Genomic DNA, 23,492 nt, shown 5'->3' on the forward strand with positions numbered 1-23,492 from the left:
TAATTTTACTTTTTCTTGTGCATTTGGTAAACAGGGGCTGTTTGAGTTGCACTGTATTCTAACAAATCTAATCCCATTGATGAAAGATCGTACTGAAAAAACAAAATCTGCATAGTGACTCAACTAACACCTTTAAACAAAACTAAACCACAACTTCTTGTGATTTCTCGGGTTACCTGGTTTTGTATTATCTTTAACAACCTTCTGCCTTTTCTCGCTGTCAATCTATATGGGGCTCATGATGTGGTGATGGACTGGGGTGGACAAATGTACGGAGTCGTACATTTGGACTAGGCCTATAACCTGGTGTTGTACGACTCCGTACATATATGGGACTCCACCAGGTTTGTCTCGCACCTCCATTGTTTTCAAGTGATATTTACAGAAACAATTAATAGAATATATATATTTAAAAGTTGTCTCATTGATCCTGAAGAGTGTCATTAGGCTACAACTAACACATTTCAAGTACCATCTATGGCCAAAAAAAGTCAATTTTTATTAAAATTCAAACATCAACATCTGATTTTGGATGGCTCAAGTTAAATGGAAGTAACTTAGTGCAGAATTTGATTATTGCGATCCCTTTAAGTGTATTTTAGAGAAAAGTTTTCATTTAGTCATTTTTGTGAAAGCTTATTCTGTTAAGTGATTAATTGCATATGTGAAGGGCCATGATGTGGAGATGCCGGTGATGGACTGGGGTTGACAATTGTAAACAATTTTACAACACCAAGTTATAGTCCAACAGTTTTATTTGAAATTCACAAGCTTTCGGAGGCTTCCTCCTTCCTCAGGTGAATGTTGTGGAAATGAAATCCTCGAACCCTTCGCATTTACAAATCACAGAACAATACCTGGTGATTACAGATAGTCTTTCCAACTGCCCGTTGCCAAGGCAATCACAGTGTGCAGACAGAGACGTGTTACCTACAAATCCACCGAATATACAAACCACCAAAAAAAGAGAGGCAGAAACATAGAAAAGACAGCAAATGACCCGTTACATTAAAAACAGATAACATTTGTTCGCTGGTGGGGTTACGTGTAGCGTGACATGAACCCAAGATCCCGGTTGAGGCCGTCCTCATGGGTGCGGAACTTGGCTATCAATTTCTGCTCGACGATTTTGAGTTGTGTGTCTCGAAGGCCGCCTTGGAGTATGCTTACCCGAAGGTCGGTGGCTGAATGTCCTTAACTGCTGAAGTGTTCCCCGACTGGGAGGGAACCCTCCTGTCTGGCGATTGTTGCGTGGTGTCCGTTCATCTGTTGTCGCAGCGTCTGCATGGTCTCGCCAATGTACCATGCTCTGGGGCATCCTTTCCTGCAACGTATGAGGTAGACAACGTTGGCCGAGTCACAGGAGTATGAACCATGCACCTGGTGGGTGGTGTCCTCTTGTGTGATGGTGGTATCTGTGTCGATGATCTGGCATGTCTTGCAGAGGTTACCGTGACAGGGTTGTGTGGTGTCGTGGACGCTGTTCTCCTGAAAGCTGGGTAATTTGCTGCGAACGATGGTCTGTTTGAGGTTGGGTGGCTGTTTAAAGGCGAGTAGTGGAGGTGTGGGGATGGCCATAGCGAGGTGTTCGTCGTCATTGATGACATGTTGAAGGCTGCGGAGAACATGGCGTAGTTTCTCCGCTCCGGGGAAGTACTGGACGACGAAGGGTACTCTGTTGGTTGCGTCCCCTGTTAGTCTCCTGAGGAGGTCTATGCGATTTTTCGCTGTGGCCCGTCGGAACTGTCGATCGATGAGTCGAGCGTCATATCCCGTTCTTACTAGGGCGTCTTTCAGAGTCTGTAGGTGTCCATCGCGTTCCTCCTCGTCTGAGCAGACCGTGTATTCGCAGGGCCTGTCCGTAGAGGATGGCCTCTTTGACGTGGTTAGGGTGGAAGCTGGAAAAGTGAAGCATCATGAGGTTGTCCGTGGGCTTGCGGTAGAGTGAGGTGCTGAGGTGCCCGTCTTTGATGGAGATTCGTGTGTCCAAGAAAGAAACTGATTCTGAGGAGTAGTCCATGGTGAGCTTGATGGTGGGATGGAACTTGTTGATGTTATCGTGAAGTCTCTTTAGTGATTCCTCGCCGTGGGTCCATAGAAAGAAAATATCGTCGATGTATCTGGTGTATAGTGTTGGTTGGAGGTCCTGTGCAGTGAAGAAGTCCTGCTCGAACTTGTGCATGAATTTGGTCCCCATGGCTGTTCCGTGTGTTTGGGTAAAGAACTGGTTATTGAAGGTGAAGACATTGTGATCCAGGATGAAGCGGATGAGTTGTCGGATGGCGTCTGGAGATTGGCTGTTGTTCGTGTTGAGTATTGATGCTGTCGCAGCGATGCCGTCCTCGTGGGGGATACTGGTGTAGAGTGCCGAGACGTCCATCGTGGTGAGAAGTGTTCCTGGTTCAACTGGTCCGTGGGTACTGAGTTTTTGTAGGAAGTCTGTAGTGTCGCGACAGAAGCTGGGGGTTCCCTGTACGATGGGTTTCAGGATGCCCTCGATGTATCCAGAGAGGTTCTCACACAGGGTTCCGTTGCCTGATATGATAGGACGTTCGGGTGTGTTGGCTTTGTGTATCTTTGGGAGGCAGTAGAAGTCTCCCATGCAGGGAGTACGTGGGATGAGAGCGCGTAGGATGCTTTGAAGGTCTGGATCGAAGGTCTTGATCAGTTTGTTGAGCTGGTGGGTGTGTTCTTTGGTCGGATCTGCGGGTAACCTTCTGTAGTGTTCCTGGTTGTCCAGTTGTTGGTATGCTTCTTTGCAATAGTCCGTTCTGTTCTGTATGACAATGGCTCCTCCTTTGTCTGCTGGTTTGATGACGATGTTGCGGTTGGTCTTGAGAGCGTTGATGGCGTTGCGTTGTGCTCGGGTGACATTCTGGACTGTCTTCTGAGTGCGGCTGATGAATCTGGCATTGACGCATTTCCTGACAGCTTGAGCATACAAGTCAAGCTGAGGGTAGCGACCCTCCGGAGGAGTCCAGTGTGACTCTTTCCTCTTCGGTTGCTGTACCGCAGCAAATTACCCAGCTTTCAGGAGAACAGCGTCCACGACACCACACAACCCTGCCACGGTAACCTCTGCAAGACATGCCAGATCATCGACACAGATACCACCATCACACGAGAGGACACCACCCACCAGGTGCATGGTTCATACTCCTGTGACTCGGCCAACGTTGTCTACCTCATACGTTGCAGGAAAGGATGCCCTAGAGCATGGTACATTGGCGAGACCATGCTGACGCTGCGACAACGGATGAACGGACACCGCGCAACAATCGCCAGACAGGAGGGTTCCCTCCCAGTCGGGGAACACTTCAGCAGTCAAGGACATTCAGCCACCGACCTTCGGGTAAGCATACTCCAAGGCGGCCTTCAAGACACACGACAACGCAAAATCGTCGAGCAGAAATTGATAGCCAAGTTCCGCACCCATGAGGACGGCCTCAACCGGGATCTTGGGTTCATGTCACGCTACACGTAACCTCACCAGCGAACAAATGTTATCTGTTTTTAATATAACGGGTCATTTGCTGTCTTTTCTATGTTTTTGCCTCTTTTTTTTGGTGGTTTGTATATTCGGTGGACTTGTAGGTAACACGTCTCTGTCTGCACACTGCGATTGCCGTGGCAACGGGCAGTTGGAAAGACTATCTGTAATCACCAGGCATTGTTCTGTGATTTATAAATGCGAAGCGTTCGAGGATTTCATTTCCACAACATTCACCTGAGGAAGGAGGAAGCCTCCGAAAGCTTGTGAATTTCAAATAAATATGACCAATTACCAAATGTTAAATACTGAAGGGATTAGTTCAGTATTTCACATTTGGTAATTGAGAAGCCAGTGGAAATGTTCTTCAAAAATAAATTGAGCTGACCTAAATTGTTTTGTAATATATATGAAATAAACAGCACCTTTTTTCTAAATTAGTTTTTGTATATCATATTTTCACTTGGTAATTCATTCAAACAAGCTTGAAATGATAAATTATCTCTCCCATTGTCTCCTGGATTCCATAGTTATATCCCTTAAATGTAATTACACATGTGCGACAGGCACAGCACTAAAGCAGTTCTGATTTCAATTTGATCTGTTGATGCTTTTCTCACATACTGTAGTTGAAAACAATTATGAATTCTCATAACCAATATTTTCTTTGCAAAATTTTTTAATTGTTAAATTACTTATTTCATTTAACATTTAACAGGTTCTAATGCTATTCTTGGTACAATTAATTTTTTATTGTACAATACATTGTACTTGTATGTATAATAGTACATTTGTATAGAAGAATTAAAATATGCAGGAATTACTCAAAGCAAATTTTCTACAATGCAGTCTCAATTTTCTTCAAGTTGGTTTTAGTGTCCCTTGCGCTCAGAGTTTAGCATGACTTTTACCTGTAAAGTACTATCCATCATTACTACAAATCCCCTTCTTAAGGTATTCTCTATTTCTCCCAACATCTTTGTTTCCCCACCAACCTCCCTGCTGAGGCTCTGTTAGGAGTCAGTGACAAAAGACCAAAAGTTTTGTAACACATGGGTCCCTAATAAGAACTTCCTTGGTCCTAAAGTTCTGTAATAATAAGTTGGACTGCATTGTACAGGCTTTTAAGATTTTAGATGTTACGAGCAAGTGAGAAACATTTGTTGAATGCAAAAATAAAACTCCACTAGGTTTATGTCTTTGTATTTGAAGCTTTTGCTTTAGGTGTTTTTCCAAAGTGTGCAGACGTAGGATTATTAAGAACATAAGAAGTACGAGCAGGAGTAGGCCAATCGGCCCCTCGAGCCTGTTCCGCCATTCAATAAGATCATGGCTGATCCGATCCTAACCTCAAATCTAAATTCATGTCCAATTTCCTGCCCGTTGCCCGTAACCCCTAATTCCCTTTACTTCTAGGAAATTGTCTCTTTCTGTTTTAAATTTATTTAATGATGTAGCGGTATTCAAGTAATAATGATTATTACTTGTATTCAGTATTTTCAGTAATAATGATTATTACTTGTATTCAGTATTTTCAACTAGTATCAGCTTTATGAACTAAATATCACTGGTATAGAAAATTAAGGTGGGACAATTTTCTGTAAATATAAGCATGACTGGTTCCTTTTTCTGAAAGCAGTGAGTCTCTGTGTGGAAAAGCAAAGCATTTCTCAAATGTTAAATAATGTTTCTGACCAATTTAGAGATGGCCAATCATAATTTGCATATGGCTGCTCCATTGATTTGCCTGATAAGATTTGATTTATTAGCATAAGTCTGTCTGGTTGCAGCCTTGTTGGCTGTTGCAGATGGAAATGACAAACCTAGCAAAGCACCTGCAGAGATCTCGAACCAGGCAATAACATTTTGCTTGGCAAAATGTATTTTTTTTTATTTGTTCATGGGATGTGGGCGTCGCTGGCAAGGCCAAAAAGACCAAAAATCTATCTTCTCAGCCTTGAATATACTCGATGACTCAGCATCCACCGCCCTTTGGGGTAGAGAATTCCAAAGATTCACAACCCCTTGAGTGAAGAAATTCATCCTCGTCTCAGTCTTAAATGGCTGACCCATTATCCTGAGACTATGCCCCCTAGTTCTAGACTCTCCAGCCATGGGAAACAACCTTTCAGCTTCTACCCTGTCAAGCCCCCTCAGAATCTTATGTTTCAATGAGATCGTCTCTCATTCTTCTAAACTCCAGAGAATATAGGCCAACAATGAATAGTTTCTCACCATTTTAAAAATATTCTGTTTTTCTACTCTTCCTACCAAAGTGAATAACCTCACATTTCCCCACACTGTACTCCATCTGCCACCTTCTTGCCCACTCACTTAGCCTGTTGATATTCCTTTACAGACTCTTTGTGTCCTCCTCATAGCTTACTTCCCCACTTAGCTTTGCATCATCAGCAAACGTGGATACACTGTACTCTGTCCCTTCATCTAAGTCATTAATATAGATTGTAAATCGCTCAGGCCCAAGCACCAATCCTTGCAACACCCCACTAGTTACAGCCTGCCAACCTGAAAATGATCTGTTTATCCCTACTTTCTGTTTTCTGTCTGTTAACCAATCCTCTATCCATGCTAATATATTACCCCCAATCCCATGAGCCTTTATCTTGCATAACAGCCTTTTATGTGGCACTTTATTGAATGCCTTTTGGAAATCCAAATACACAACATCCACTGGTTTCCCTTTATCTACCTTGCTAGTTACATCCTCAAAGAACTCTAATAAATTTGTTAAGCACAATTTCCCTTTCATAAAACCGTGTTGACTTTGCCTAATCATATTATGATTTTCTAAGTACCCTGTTACCACTTCCTTAGTAATGGATTCTGGCATTTTCCCAATGACTGATGTGAGGCTAATTGGCCTGTAGTTCCCTGTTCTCCCACTCCCTCCTTTCTTGAATAGTGATGTTGCATTTGCTACCTTCCAATCCGCTGGGACTGTTCTAGAATCTAGGGAATTTTGGAAGATCACAACCAATGCATCCACTATCTCTGCAGCCATCTCTTTTAAAACCCTAGGATGCAGGCCATCAGGTCCAGGGGATTTGTCGCCTTTAGTCCCATTAGCTTGTCTAGTACTTTTTCTCTACTGATATTAATTGTTTTAAGTTCCTCACTCTCATTTGCCCCTTGGTTCCCCACTATTTTTGATATGCTTTTTGTGTCTTCTACTCTGAAGATAGATTTGTTTAACGTCTCTGCCATTTCCTTATTCCCCATTATAATTTCTCCTGTTTCAGCCTCTGAGGGACCAACTTTACTTTTGCAACTCTCTTCCTTTTTTACATACTTGTAGAAGTTCTTACGACCTGTCTATATTTCTTGCTAGTTTACTCTCTTTCTACTTTCTTCCTTTTTATCAATTTTTTGGTCATCCTTTGCTGGTTTCTAAAACTCTCCCATTCCTCAGGCTTACCACTATTCTTCACAACATTATAAGCCTCTTCTTTTAATCGAATACTCTCCTTAACTTCTTTAGTTAGCCACGGATGGATTGCTTTTCCCGTGGAGTTTTTATTTCTCAATTGAATGTATATTCGTTGAGAATTCTGAAATATTTCTTTAAATGTCTGCCACTGCTTATCTACAGTCATACCTTTTAATCTAATTTCCCAATCTACCTTTGACAACTCGCCCCTCATACCTATGTAATTGGCTTTATTTAACTTTAAGACTCAAGTTTTGGACTTGAGTATGTCACTCTCATACTCAATGTGCAATTCATCATATTATGGTCACTCTTCTCCAGAGGATCCTTTACTATGAGATTACTAATTAACCCTGTCTCATTACACCATACAAGATCTAAAATAGTCTGTGCCCCGGTTGGTTCCACAACGTATTGATCTAGGAAACTGTCTCGAATGCATTCCATGAACTCGTCCTCCAGGCTACCTTTGCCAATATGATTTGCCCAGTCTATATGAAGATTAAAGTCCCCCATGATTATTGCATTACCTCTGTTATAAGCTCCCATTATTTCTTGATTAATACATTTTCCAATGTTATAGCTACTGTTAGGGGGCCTATAAACTCCTCACCCCAGCGTTTTCTGCCCCTTGTTATTTCGTATCTCTACCCATTCTGAGTCTACTTCCTGATCTTCTGAGCCAAGATCCTTTCTCACCAATGTCCTTATGTCATCCGTTATTATCAGGGCTACCCCCCCCCCCCGCCCTTTTCCATTCTACCTGTCTTTCCGAAACGTTAAGTACCCTGGAATATTTATTTCCCAACCTTGGTCACCTTGCACCCGGTCTATGTAATGGCTATTAGATGAAACCCATTTATCATTATTTGTGCCACTAATTTGTCTATCTTGTTACGAATGCTTCGTGCATTCAGATAAAGAGCCTTTAATTTTAACTTTTTATCAATATTCCCTGCTTTGACCTTATTTGTTGATGCACTATTTCTGTTAAACTCTCTGTCCCTTCCTGTCACACTGCTTATCTTTCCTAAATCGCTACACTACTATATTGCCTTGTCTTTTCTATTTAGATTTCTAAATTTCCCCTCACCTGACCCCTCCCCCCCACTTTTTCAGTTTAAAGCCCATCTACAGCCCTAGTTATTCCATTCGTGCAACTGCTGTCGGAAATGGAAAGATTCATACTGATGCCACTGGCTGCTGATCCAACATTGCTAAAGATCTAGACATATCTGTATCTAGACATGGTGTAACTGATCTGGGTGTGCTGAGTGCTCAATTCTATTGTAAATTGCAAAAATTAGGAGAATTTAATTGTAGTTGTTGTTAAGCTAATTTAAGGGTTAAGTCATGGCAGGAGATCCCAGACCCCGTGTCATGTTCCTCTTGTGGGATGTGGGAATTCAGGGATCCTTCCTGTGTCCCTGGTTCCTTCACCTGTGGGAAGTGTGTCCAGCTGCAGCTACCGTTTGACCGCTTGACGGCTCTGGAACTGCGGATGGACTCACTTTGGGGCATCCGCGATGCTGAGGAAGTCGTGGATAGCACGTTCAGTGAGTTGGTCACACCACAGATAAAAATTACTGAGGGAGACAGTGAATGGGTGACCAACAGACAGAGGAAGAGTAGGAAGGCAGTGCAGGGGTCCCCTGCTGTCATCTCCCTCCAAAACAGGTATACCGTTTTGGATACTGTTGGGGGAGATGGCTCACCAGGGGAAGGTGACAGCGGCCAGGTTCATGGCACCGTGGCTGGCTCTGCTGCACAGGAGGGCAGGAAAAAGAGTGGCAGAGTTATAGTGATAGGGGACTCGATTGTAAGGGGAATAGACAGGCGTTTCTGCGGACGCAACCAAGACTCCAGGATGGTATGTTGCCTCCCTGGTGCAAGGGTCAGGGATGTCTCGGAGCGGCTGCAGGACATTCTGGAGGGGGAGGGTGAACAGCCAGTTGTCGTGGTGCATATAGGTACCAACGATATAGGTAAAAAACGGGATGAGGTCCTACAAGCTGAATTTAGGGAGTTAGGAGTTAAACTAAAGAGTAGAACCTCAAAGGTAGTAATCTCAGGATTGCTACCAGTGCCACGGGCTAGTCAGAGTAGCAATGACAGGATACCTAGGATGAATACGTGGCTTGAGAGATGGTGCAAGAGGGAGGGATTCAAATTCCTGGGCCATTGGAACCGGTTCTGGGGGAGGTGGGACCAGTACAAATTGGACGGTCTGCATCTGGGCAGGACTGGAACCAATGTCCTAGGGGGAGTGTTTGCTAGTACTGTTGGGGAGGGTTTAAACTAATGTGGCAGGGGGATGGGAACCGATGCAGGAAGTCAGTGGGAAGTAAAGTGGTGACAGAAACAAAAGGCAGTAAGGGAGAGTGTACAGAACATGACCGGACAGATGGTCTGAGAAAGCAGGGCAAAGACCAAGGGAAGTCTAGATTAAACTGCATTTATTTCAATGTAAGAAGTCTGATGGGCAAGGCAGATGAACTCAGGGCATGGATGGGTACATGGGACTGGGATGTTATAGCTATTACTGAAACATGGCTAAGGGAGGGGCAGGACTGGCAGCTCAATGTTCCAGGGTACAGATGCTATAGGAAAGATAGAGCAGGAGGTAAGAGAGGAGGGGGATTTGCGTTCTTGATTAGGGAGAACATCACGGCAGTAGTGAGAGGGGATATATCCGAGGGTTCGCCCACTGAGTCTATACGGGTAGAACTGAAAAATAAGAAGGGAGAGATCACTTTGATAGGATTGTACTACAGACCCCCAAATAGTCAACGGGAAATTGAGGAGCAAATATGTAAGGAGATTACAGATAGCTGCAAGAAAAATAGGGTGGTAATAGTAGGGGACTTTAACTTTCCCAACATTGACTGGGACAGCCATAGCATTAGGGGCTTGGATGGAGAGAAATTTGTTGAGTGTATTCAGGAGGAATTTCTCATTCAGTATGTGGATGGCCCGACTAGAGAGGGGGCAAAACTTGACCTCCTCTTGGGAAATAAGGAAGGGCAGGTGACAGAAGTGTTAGTGAGGGATCACTTTGGGACCAGTGATCATAATTCCATTAGTTTTAAGATAGCTATGGAGAAGGATAGGTCTGGCCCAAAAGTTAAAATTCTAAATTGGGGAAAGGCCAATTTTGATGGTATTAGACAGGAACTTTCAGAAGTTGATTGGGAGAGTCTGTTGGCAGGCAAAGGGACGTCTGGTAAGTGGGAGGCTTTCAAAAGTGTGTGAACCAGGGTTCAGGGTAAGCACATTCCTTATAAAGTGAAGGGCAAGGCTGGTAGAAGTAGGGAACCTTGGATGACTCGGGAGATTGAGGCCCTAGTCAAAAAGAAGAAGGAGGCATATGACATGCATAGACAGCTGGGATCAAGTGGATCCCTTGAAGAGTATAGAGATTGCCTGAGTAGAGTTAAGAGAGAAATCAGGAGGGCAAAAAGGGAACATGAGATTGCTTTGGCAGATAAGGCAAAGGCGAATCCAAAGAGCTTCTACAAATACGTAAAGGGCAAAAGAGTAACTAGGGAGAGAGTACAGAGTACAGTGAGGTCTGATAGCGTTGAGGTGATCCAACAGATCTGGTGATGGATGACTAAACCAGTTGTGTGCCAGATAGGCAGCACCCCTTGGACTTGAGAGCAAAGATGGGGGACATACCAGGATGGGAGAGAGTAAAGGTTTTGTCGGGACAAGGGCAACAAAGGTGACAGTGAGTGAGTGGTTCAGCAAATCGACAGCTGCAGAAATATTGCGAATGGAGGGCAAAGGCTAGGTAGTTGGGAGTTTGAAAGTGGTGTAAATGACTTGGGGGAGAGCTGTTTCCAGGAAAGGACACAAGGAATTGGGGGTGAGGGACACAAGGAAGTGATTGGAGATAGCCTTGTCAGTGATCAAGACCACAGGACAAGAGATGCCAAGCTTGAAACAGTGGCTGTGAATATGGGTAGGAGAGTTTAACTTGGAGGAAGAGATTTAAGGAAAACAGTGAATTCAATGGAGAGAAGGCAAGGGGAGCTGTGATGGAGATTGAAATCATAGAGAATGAGGAGGCTGAGGGAGAAACTCGAGATGGGGCTTGGGGGTGGTGGTAGACAACAAGGATTTTAAACGCAAGGTGAGGTGCTTTGAAGAAAAGGTGCCAGAGGAGTAGGGGAAGAGACCAAGGGCCACTCCACCACTGTGTGGCGGTTTGGGTGGGTCAGGTGATGGAAACTGTAGACAGGCAAGGAAGTTTTGGTAAGGGGCAAGGTGTTGCCACCCATGAACCAAGTTTCAGTTTCAGTTATGTCAGTACAATCACAGAACATAAGAAATAGGAGCAGGAGTAGGCCATCCGGCCCCTCGAGCCTGCTCCGCCATTCAACAAGATCATGGCTGATCTTGTACCTCAATGCCATTTTCCTGCATCATCCCCCTATCCCTTGATGCCTTTAATATCTAGAAATCTATCAGTCTCTGTTTTGGATGTACTCAATGACTGAGCCTCCACAGCCCTCAGGGGTCGTGAATTCCAAAGATTCACCACCCTCTAGGTGAAGAAATTTCTCCTCATCTCAGTCCTAAATGGCCTACCCCTTATTCTGAGACTGTGACCCCTGGTTCTAGATTCCCCAGGTGGGAGAAATATCCTCCTTCCATCTATCCTGTCGAACCCTGTAAGAATTTTGTATGTTTCAATAAGATCACCTCTCATTCTTCTAAACTCTAGAGAATACAGGCCTAGACTACTCAATCTCTGCTCATACAACAATCCCACCATCCCAGGAATCAGTCTGGTGCACCTTTGTTGCACACCCTCTATGGCAAGTATATCCTTTCTTAGGTAAGGAGACCAAAATTGTACACAATACTCCAGGTGCAGTCTCACCCAGGCCCTATATAATTGCAGTAAGACATCTTTTCTCCTGTACTCAAATCCTCTTGTAATAAAGGCCAACGTACCATTTGCCTTCCTAATTGCTTGCTGCATCTGCATGTTAGCTTTCAGTGACTCATGTACAAGGACACCCAGGTCCCTTTGAACATCAACATTTCCCAATCTCTCACCATTTAAAAAATACCCTGCATTTCTGTTTTTTCTACCAAAGTGGATAACTTCACATTTTTCCACATTATATTCCATCTGCCATGTTCTTGCCCATTCACTTAGCCTGTCTATGTCCCTTTGAAGCCTCTTTGCATCCTCCTCACAACTCACATTCCCACCTAGTTTTGTGTCATCAGTAAACTTGGAAAAATTACATTTGGTCCCCTCTTCCAAATCATTGATATAGATTGTGAATAGCTGGGGCCCAAGCACCGATCCCTGTGGTACCCCACTAGTCACAATCTGCCAACCTGAAAAAGACCTGTTTTCCTACTCTCTATTTTCTGTCTGTTAACCAATTCTCAATCCATGCCAGTATATTACCCCCAATTCCATGTGATCTAACTTTGTTCACCAACCTCCTGTGTGGTACCTTTTCGAAAGCCTTCTGAAAATCCAAATACGCCACAACCACTGGTTCCCCCTTGTCTATTCTACCAGTTGCATCCTCAAAGCACTCAAATAGGTTTGTCAAACATGATTTCCCTTTCATAAATCCATGTTGACTCTGCCAAATCCTATCATTATTTTCTAAGTGTCCTGTTATCACATACTTTATAATAGAGTCTAGCATTTTCCCTACTACTGATGTTAGGCTAACAGGTCTGTAGTTCCCCATTTTCTCTCTCCGTCCTTTCTTAAAAAGTGGGGTTACATTTGCTACCCTCCAATCTGCAGGAACCGTTCCAGAATCTATAGAATTTTGTTGTGGATGGCAAGGGCCTTGTATACGAGTAAGCAGCCATTCTAGAAGGAAATGCAGAGACGGGTAAGTGATTGGTTTGCTGGCAGTCTAAGGGGGTATTGGTGAGTGGAATGGGAGAAAGGTTGGCGGGGTTAGCTCCCAATGGGCGTGCTGGCCGGGAATGTTGGTAAGAGGAGAATGGAGCAGAAGGGGTTGCTACTTGAAAGAAGGCAGCAACAGGTAGCTCGATGGAGAATGCCTAGAGAGGCACAGAGGGTGGCTGTGGGTTTATTTAAGCCTGGAACGTCACGAGAGTAGGAAAGCAGAGGAGTAGTGATGGGTTGAGGCAGGAATGGGTGGGGGCAAAGTACCCGAAAGGGGAGAAATGAAATGTGACATTACTGTTTGGCAGGAAGTGGGGAAGACTGGAGAGAAGGGCCCAAGAGGAAAATAAAAGGAGATAGAAGTGATGGGCTTCAGCCCAGAGCAGCAGCTAAAATATGTATGCAAATATACACAGAAGGAATTTGCACTGCATATGCATGACCAAGATTATAGAAGAGATCCAAAAGCCAACAGAGGAGCTACAATCACAATAAACAACTAAATGTTCAGACACAATCAGCAGCGATCTGGTCCTTCCTCTGGTCATTGGCTAGACCCCTCCTTTAATGTCCATTGTGGAACATGATACATAGCATATTTTTTGTTGTAAAGTTGATGGATATGAAATATAGATACAATTTTTGGAGTTTTTTTTGTATATTTCTTAGAACCTTGTGTACAATAGTTGTGAATGAATGCCAGCACAGTCCAAAGTAAGATTGGGGGAATTGAGTTCTTTTTGCAAATTACAGCCAGCAGGTGCAGACCAATTGTGATTCTCTGAAAAATACTGGCTGGCAGGCAGCACTTTCTGTGTGTACTGTGTTGCTTTTTTTTTTACTTTTTCCACAATCCCAGTGAAGACTTGCTCAAGATTCTGCTCGTGATCCTGTATTCTGAATCGTAAGGAACAGTAACCTGCTTTGATCATGCATGCCTAAGCACAGCATCGTGAACTGAATCAGTTCATAAAGCTTCAAAAGATTCTAGTGCACCGTGCACCAGGAAATTCCCATTAGGAATGCTTTATGCTTGGAAAGATATGGAACTTGCAAGGTATGTTATGGGCCAGCAAAGTATAGATCTACAGTGCTAGTCTGAGACAATATATTCTTTTCCTTCGGCTCAGCTACACTTGTTTGTGATAAATCAGTAACATATGGTAAACCCGTTTAACTTCTAGCATTTTTGAAAGCATGGAATTCAAATTGATGCCAGCAGCTAAACAAGAGATGATAATTTCATTTTTTTTCTAGTATATGGATTTCAATGACAAGCCAGAAAGGCTCACCTTTCAGAAGGATGAAAATGATTTGCATTTCATCCCAAAATAGTAATAAAGAGCATGAGATAGGTAATCATGTGGGATTATGATTATTGAGCTGAAACTGCAGTGCCCTAGGATTGTACTTTTCCTACCAGAGACCCATCTGTGCTCTGCATTTCTATGATTATGATTAGTTCCATTCTTATCTATCCAATCGTAGCCAGAGAATCACCGGCAATGGCTTTTCTTCCCGCTCCCTCACCATTACCTCTGGACTAGCCCAAGGATCTAACCTTGGCCCCCTCCTTTTTCTCATCTACATGCTGCTCCTCAGCGACATCATCTGAAAACATGTCAGGTTCCACATCTACGCTGACGACACCCAGCTCTACCATACCACCACCTCCCTCGACCCCTCCACTGCCTCTGATTTGTCACACTGCTTGTCCGACATCCAGTACCAGATGAGCAAAAATTTCCTCCAACTAAGATTTGGGAAGAATCAAAGCCATTGTCTTTGGTCCCCGCCACAAACTCCATTCCCTAGCCACTGACTCCATCTCTCTCCCTGGTCACTGTCTAAGGCTGAACCAGACCGTTAGCAACCTTGGCGCACTATTTGACCCTGAGATGAGTTTCCGACCAGATATCCGCTCCATCACCAAGACCGCCTACTTCCACCGCCGTAACATCGCCCATCTCCGCCCCTGCCTCAGCTCATCTGCTGCTGAAATCCTCATCCGTGCCTTTGTTACCTCTAGAATTGACTATTCCAATGCTCTCCTGACCGGCCTCCCATCTTCCGGCCTCCCATCTTCCACCCTCCATAAACTTGGGCTCATCCAAAACTCTGCTATCCGTATCCTAACTCGCACCAAGTCCAGTTCTCCCATTACCCCATGCTCGCTGACCTACATTGCCTCCCGGTCTGGGAACATATTGATTTTAAAATTATCATCCTTGTTTTCAAATCTCTCCATGACCTCGCCCCTCCCTAACACTGTAACTTCCTCCAGACCTACAACCCTCAGATCTCCGGGTTCCTCCAATTCTTGCCTCTTGCGCATCCCCGATTTCAATCGCTCCACCATTGACGGCCGTGCCTTCAGCTGCCTTGGCACTAAGCTCTGGAATTCCCTCCCAAAACCTCTCCGCCTCTCTACCTCTCTCTCCATTTAAGACACTCCTTAAAACCTACCTCTTTGACCAAGCTTTTGGTCACATGCCCTCATGTCTCCTCATGTGGCTCGGTGTCAAATTTTGTTTGAAGCGCGTTGGGACGTTCTACTACATTAAAAGCACTATGTAAATGCAAGTTGTTGTTGTTGTTGATTAGTTTTGAATGGTGAGTCAACTCTGATATTCTCCATTGTTTGTGACTAACAGAAGACATATTAAGAGCAAAGATCAGCGTTTCTACCAGAAAGATTAAAATATTTGATAACATTTCAAGCACAAGATTTGAGAGTTTTCAATCTTCAAATAACTAATCTATCTCTCTGTCTGTCTGTCTACCATGTACTTTGTCCATCACACTGCAGAAGTTACATTTTGTTACTGAAGCCACACAATCTTTAAAAAGAACAGAAAGAAAACCAGTCACTGAATGCTGGGTGCTTCTGGCCTGGAGCCTGAAACTTACAAACATTTTCCAATCTGCATAGTTCCCTCACCAACCAATAATTAACACTGACATCTGAGCTATGTTTAATTAACAACAATTACAACAACTTGCATTTATATAGTGCCTCTAACATAGGAAAAACATCCCAAAGCGAGTCACAGGACTAAATTTGGCACCAAGCCAAAGGAAGATCTATTAAGAGGCTGACTAAAAGCTCGGCCAAAGTGGTGGATTTTAAGGAGGATCTTACAGCAAGAGAGGGAGGTGGAGAGGTTTAGGGAAGAAATTCCAGAGCTTAGACAGCTGAAGGCACAACTACAAATGGTGGGGCAAAGGGATTGGTGGATGCACAAGAGCCCAGAGTTGGAGGAACGAAGAGTTCTCAAAAAGGGTTGTAGGGCTGGAGAAGCTAACAGACATGAAGGGGTTTGAACACGAGGATAAAAATTTTAAATTTGAGGTGCTGGGTAATTGGGCGCTAATGTAGGTTAGCGAGCACAGGGGCAGTGGGTGAGTGGGAGTTGGTACAGGATAGAATATGGGCAGGAGAGTTTTTGATGAGCTGAAGCTAATGGAGGATGGGAGACCGGCCAGGGGAGCATTGGAATAGTCGAGTCTGAAGGGGCCAAAGGCATGGATGAGAGTTTTGACAGCAGGGTTGGAGACGGGCGATGTTAGAGGTGGAAGTAGGCAGTTTTTGTGACGGAGAAGATATTGGGTCGGAAACTCAGATCGGGTCAAATAGGACACCAAGGTTGCAAACAGTCTGGTTCAACCCGAGATTGTGGCTGATGTCCTTCAGAGAAGATAACCTGCCACCCCACACCTGGCCTGGTCTATTCAATGGCGAGGGTACGGAGTTTGTGGCGGGGGCCAAGCTGATGGCTGTGATCTTCTCTATGTTTCACTAGAGGAAATTACAGCTCATTCAGGACTAGATGTCAAACATGCAGTATGGCAACACAGAGACAGTGGAGGGGTTGAGTTAGGTGATGGAGAGATAGTGCTGTGTGTTGTCAGCTTACACATGGAACCGGATCCCTTGTCTCCGGATGGTTTTGCCAAGGGGTAGCATGTAGATGAGGAAGTGGAGGGGGCCAAGGATAGATCCTTGGGGGACTCGAGGTAACGGTGCAGGGGCTGGAACCGAAGCCATTGCTGGAGATGTTCTGGCTGTGAGTAGATAGGTAAGAGTGGAACCAGGCAAGTGTAGTCCCACTGAGAAGAATAACAGGAGAGGTGTTAGAAGAGGATGGTGTGGTCGACCGTGTCAAAAACTCAGAAATATCGAGAAAGACCAGGAGGGATGGTGCACCAGAGTCACAATCTCAGAGGATGTCATTTGTGATTTTGATTAAGCCTATGGTAGGGGCAAAACCTGATTGGAGAGATTCAAACACGGAGTTGCGAGAAAGGTGGGCACAGACTTGGGAGGCGACAGTATATTCAAGGTCTTTGGAGACGAAAGGGAGATTGGAGATGGGCAGTAGTTTGCAACGATAGAGGGATCAAGGATGGGTTTTTTGAGGAGGAGTGATGAGGGATCGGGTGTAGTATCTGAGGAGAAATAAAGAAAGAAAGACTTGCATTTATATAACTCCTTTCATGGCCTCAGGAAGTCCCAAAGCGCTTTACAGCCAAGTAAATACCTCTGAAGTGTAGTCACTGTTGTAAGAAATGTAGGAAACGCTGCAGCCAATTTGTGCACAGCAAGGTCCCACAAACAGCAATGTGACAATGACCAGATCATCTGTTTTAGTGATGTTGGTTGAGGGATAAATATTTCAGGACATCAGGGTGGACTCCCCTGTTCTTCTTCGAAATAGTGCCATGGGATCTTTTACGTCTACCTGAGAGGGCAGACGGGGCTTCAGTTTAACGTCTCATCTGAAAGAAGGCACCTCCAACAGTGCAGCACTCCCTCAGTACTGCACGGGAGTGTCAGCCTAGATTTTGTGCTCAAGTCTCTGGAGTGGGACTGAAATGCACAACATTCTAACTTGGAGGTTCTGAGGACTGGAATGCACAACCTTCTGAGAGGAAACCACTTACAATATCAGTTAGTCTGTGGGGCAGAAGGGAAGTTGGGTGGTTAGCAGTTTGGTGGGAGTGTGGTCAAGAGAGCAGGAGGTGGGTCTCATGGACAAGATGTGTTTAAAGAGGACATGAGGTGATGTTGGAAAGAAACTAGAGAAAGACGCGGGTTCAGGGGTAGCCCTGAGGGTGGTTTAGTTTGGTGGGAAGGGAGAATGCAGCCTAGGCAGCTGAACGAATGGTCTCAATCTTAGTGATAAAGAAGACCATAAACATCTCGTACTTGTTAGAAGTGAGAGTGTTAGAGGCAGATGATAGCGATTTAAAGAGGCAGTTGGTAGTGGAGAAAAGAAGCCAGAAGTTATCTTTGCTTTCCAGGATGATTCTGGAGTAGTGAGTGGTTTTGGCAGGGTAAGCAAGGCCCGAAATTAGACTTTGTGGCCTTAATGAGATATAGCACCATCTTAGCAGCGGAATAAACATTGTTCGTTCCATGGTATGTCACTGCTAAACTTATTAAATGGTGTTTAATCTGTTTTACCGTAAAGAACACCCAGGGAGAACCTCATATATAAAAATAATGGCAGGATTGCAACTTTAATACAGTTTAGAACAAAGCTGCAATTATTAAAAGATTTTTAAGAGCTTTTTGAAATTTGATTTTTGATCTGTTGCAAAAGTACAAGTGAGCATAAGTTTTTCAGTAATCTTACAAGAATGCAATTTATTGGACTGAAATAAATGTTCTGAAGGATAATTAGCTCTGCTATCAATTTATTACAACTCAAAGCTTAAAAAATTGTACATTTTACACAGTGATCCCTGGTTGACCTGTACCTGTATGACCATTTTAGGCAGAATGCAGTTAGCTAAGAAGTAAGGGATTACAGTCATGACTTCTTTTCAGGGTGGGGGGAAGTCAGTGAGGAAGCAGAACCACCAACTGATTTAGAAAAAAGGTTGGGTCAAGAGGTTGCAGATACTAGGCTAGTAAGAAACTATATAAAAAAGAAGATTCAAGCAGGATTTGGAAGTATGCATGTATTGCTAGAACAAATTTATATATGCAAAACTTCTCATTAGAATTACATAGAAATTACAACATAAAAAACAGGCCATTCATCCCAACCAGTCCTCCACACGAGCAGTAGTCTAACCCCATGTGCCTGCCCAGTACCCATATCCCTTTATTCCCCAATCTGATGTATATCTGTGGGAAAATATCTTAGGGCAAAGGAAAAGTGTTGACCTGTCTGGAGGGTGTGAAACTTTCTTAGAGGCTCAAATCTCTTCTTTTTAAACTGTTAAACTATTATCTGTCTCCATTTCTTGTTTACTAAAATAGCTAATGAATTACCACAAAAGCAGACTATCAAATCACTGACATTTGCAAATTACTTTTTGTGGCTGTTTCAACATAATAAGCAGATTTTAAAAATGAAATTTGGAACAAAACAGCAATTTACTGTTATGAATTCTGGTCTGCCATAAATATCTTCAGATTTAGTGGCATCAGTTTCTCCTTTAAGTAGCTGAGCATCTTAATTTTATAACAATTGACTCATATTGTCTTATATCTACAATAGTATCCCCTTGAAATCTGGATTGTATGAAAACTTATGATTTCTTTTTGTATCTATTTCTTCAATCACCCTGAAGGCAAACAGAACTGCTTTATTTCCCACCAGGTTGTTGTTTTTGTATGTTCACACTTCTTTCTTTGGAGAATAATGTGAAGTGGTGGAATGAACCAACAGACTAATTCTGACAGGCCACGACATGACCACTCTTTCCATGGTCGTAACCATCTTTTATACCAGCCGAGGTGGTTAGTCCCATATGGCGGGAGGATTTTATGGCCTCCCACAACCCAAACAATGGAGGGCGGGGGTGGCACCCACACCCACACCCACTGGAAGTGAATATCCTGCTGGATGTCAACCTAGAATTCAGAGCCGGATCTCTGGTCGCCACTCCTCAGGGATGTTGAGCAGAGTTCAAACCTTGCACCTTCTGACTCAGAGTCGAGAATGCTGCCACTAAGCCAAAGGCCTGCTCCTCCCACCAGGTGAACATGCAGGACAACAGTTGTAATCAGGTTCACTTATTTCCATCGATACAACTTGTCTTTGCCTATTAATATAAATATAAAAATAATGAATGTTTACATTACCCCACCTCACACTTTAAAGGTGAACTTCTAACTTCTCTCTCCAGTCCCCCATTTGCTGCTAGACTGCCCGCGCAGCATCCTGTTTCCAAATGCCAGACTGTCAGTGATTCTGTTTTATTTTCTGGCTGTTCACCCAGAAAAAGATCAAAAACCATTACACATAATAGGTATGAGGCACTTATCAATCAATGAGACGCGCTAATGAATTGTTTATTATTTGCAGCCTATGAAGGAACAACATCAAAGCTAGCTTATTAGCATCTCAACTATTTACTGTCTCAGACCCCGTTTTCTTTAACTTGCAGCAAAAACAACAAATTGCATTGCTATAGCACCTTTAACATAGTAAAACGCCCCAAGGCGCTTCACATGATCATTATCAAACAAAATTTGACATCAAGCCACACAAGGAGATATTAGGACAGGTGACTAAAAGCTTGGTCAAAGAGGTAGGTTTTAAGGAGTGTCTTAAAGGAGGAGAGAGAGGCGGAGAGGTTTAGGGAGGGAATTCCAGAGCTTAGGGCCTAGGCAGCTGAAGGCAAGGCTGTCAATGGTGGAGCGATTAAAATCGGGGTTGTGCAAGAGGCAAGAATTGGAGGAGTGCAAAGATCTCTGAGGATATACTGAAATTTTCAACATGTAAAGTAACTTTTTTGTCAAATCCTTTCTGTGGGAAAATAGTTGAAGATAGAAACATAGAAATATAGAAAATAGGAGCAAGCGTAGGCTATTCGGCCCTTCGGGCCTGCTCCGCCATTCAAAATGATCATGGCTGATCATCTAACTCAGTACCCTGTTCCCGCCTTTCCCCATATCCCTTGATCCCTTTAGCATTAAGAAATATATGTATCTCCTTCTTGAATACATCTAATGACTTGGCATCCACTGCCTTCTGTGGTAGAGAATTCCACAGGTTCACCACCCTCTGAGTGAAGAAATTTCTCCTCATCTCGGTTCTAAATGGCATACCCTGTATCCTGAGACTGTGACCCCTGATTATGGATTCCCCATCCATCGGGAACATCCTCCCTGCATCTAGTCTGTCTAGTCCTGTTCGAATTTTATATGTTTCGATGAGATCACCTCTCATTCTTCTAAACTCTAGTGAATATAGGCCTAGTCGACCCAATCTCTCCTCATACGTCAGTCCTGCCATCCCAGGAATCAGTCTGGTAAACCTTCATTGCACTCCCTCCATGGCAAGGACATCCTTCCTCAGATAAGGAGACCAAAACTGCACACAATACTCCAGATGTGGTCTCACCAAGGCCCCGTATAACTGCAGTAAGATATCCATGCTCCTGTACTCAAATCCCCTTGCAATGAAGGCCAACATACCATTCGCCTTCCTAACTGCTTGCTGCACCTGAATGCTCGCTTTCAGTGACTAGGGTACAAGGACACCCAAGTCTCGTTGCACCTCCCCTTTTCCCAATCTATCAATATTCAGATAATAATCTGCCTTTCTGTTTTTACAACTAAAGTGGATAACCTCACATTTATCCACGTTATACTGCATCTGCCATGTTCTTGCCCACTCACCCAACTTGTCTAAATCACAATGGAGCCTCTTTGCATCCTCCTCACAGCTCACATTCCACTCCAGCTTTGTGTCGTCTGCAAACTTGGAAATGTTACATCAAAATCATTGATATATATTGTGAATAGCTGGGGCCCAAGCACTGATCCCTGCGGTACCCCACTAGTCACTGCCTGCCACCCGGTAAAAGACCCGTTCATTCCTACTCTCTGTTTCCTGTCTGTCAACCAATTCTCAATCCATGCCAGTATATTCCCCCCAATCCCATGTGCTTTAATTTTGCACACTAACCTCTTGTGTGGGACCTTATCAAAAGCCTTCTGAAAATCCAAATACATCACATATACTGGTTCTCCCCTATCTATTCTACTAGTTACATCCTCAGAAAACTCCAGTAGGTTTGTTAAGCATGATTTCCCTTTCATAAACCCATGCTGACTTTGTCCAATCCCGTTAATGCCCTCCAGATGTTCTTTTATTACATCTTTTATAACAGACTCTAGCATTTTCCCCACTACTGATGTTAGGCTAACTGGTCTGTAATTCCCTGTTTTTTCTCTCCCTCCTTTTTTAAATAGTGGTGTTACATTTGCCACCTTCCAATCTGCAGGAACTGTTCCAGAGTCTATAGAATTTTGGAAGATGACCACCAATGCATCCACTATTTCCAGGGCCACTTCCTTTAATACTCTGGGATGTAGATTTTTTTTTTATTCGTTCACGGGATGTGGGCGTCGCTGGCAAGGCCGGCATTTATTGCCCATCCCTAATTGCCCTCGAGAAGGTGGTGGTGAGCCGCCTTCTTGAACCGCTGCAGTCCGTGTGGTGACGGTTCTCCCACAGTGCTGTTAGGAAGGGAGTTCCAGGATTTTGACCCAGCGACAATGAAGGAACGGCGATATATTTCCAAGTCGGGATGGTGCGTGACTTGGAGGGGAACGTGCAGGTGGTGTTGTTCCCATGCGCCTGCTGCCCTTGTCCTTCTAGGTGGTAGAGGTCGCGGGTTTGGGAGGTGCTGTCGAAGAAGCCTTGGCGAGTTGCTGCAGTGCATCCTGTGGATGGTGCACACTGCAGCCACAGTGCGCCGGTGGTGAAGGGAGTGAATGTTTAGGGTGGTGGATGGGGTGCCAATCAAGCGGGCTGCTTTATCTTGGATTACTGGGGATTTGTCAGCCTTTAGACCCATTAATTTCCCCAGCACTATTTTTAAAAACTAATACTGGTTTCCTTCAGTTGCTCCCTCTCACTAGACCCTTGGTTCCCTAACATATCTGGGAGATTATTTGTGTCCTCCTTTGTGAAGACAGAACCAAAGTATGTGTTTAATTGTTCTGCCATTTCTTTGTTCCCCATTATAATTTCCCCCATTTCTGACTGTAAGAGACCTACATTTGTCTTCACTAATCTTTTTCTCTTGACATATTTACAGATGCTTTTACAGTCAGTTTTTATGTTCCCTGCTAGTTTACTCTTATACTCTATTTTTCCCCTCTAAATCAATCTCTTTGTTCTCCTTTGCTGGATTCTGAACTACTCCCAATCCTCAGGCTTGCTGCTTTTTCTGGCGATTTTATATGTCTCCTCTTTGGATCTAATACTATCCCTAATTTCTTTTGTAAGCCACGGTTGAGCCACCTTTCCTGTTTTATTTTTGCACCAGACAGGAATGAACAATTGTTGTAATTCCTGCACACGTTCTTTAAATATTAGCCATTGCCTATCCACCGTCATCCCTTTTAGTAAAGTTCCCCAATCTATCCTAGCCAACTCACACCTCATACTTTCGTAATTTCCTTTATTTAGATTCAGGACCCTAGTTTCGGATTCAACTACTTCACTCTCCATCTTAATGAGGAATTCTATCATGTTATGGTCGCTCTTCCCTAAGGAACCCCGCACAACAAGATTGTTAATTAATCCTTTCTCATTGCACAATACCCAGTCTAGGATCGCCTGTTCTCTAGTTGGTTCCTCAACGTATTGGTCTAGAAAACCATCACGTACACACTCCAGGAATTC

The sequence above is a fragment of the Heptranchias perlo genome, chromosome 1, assembly GCF_035084215.1.
Source record: "Heptranchias perlo isolate sHepPer1 chromosome 1, sHepPer1.hap1, whole genome shotgun sequence".
NCBI classification, from domain to species: domain Eukaryota; kingdom Metazoa; phylum Chordata; class Chondrichthyes; order Hexanchiformes; family Hexanchidae; genus Heptranchias; species Heptranchias perlo.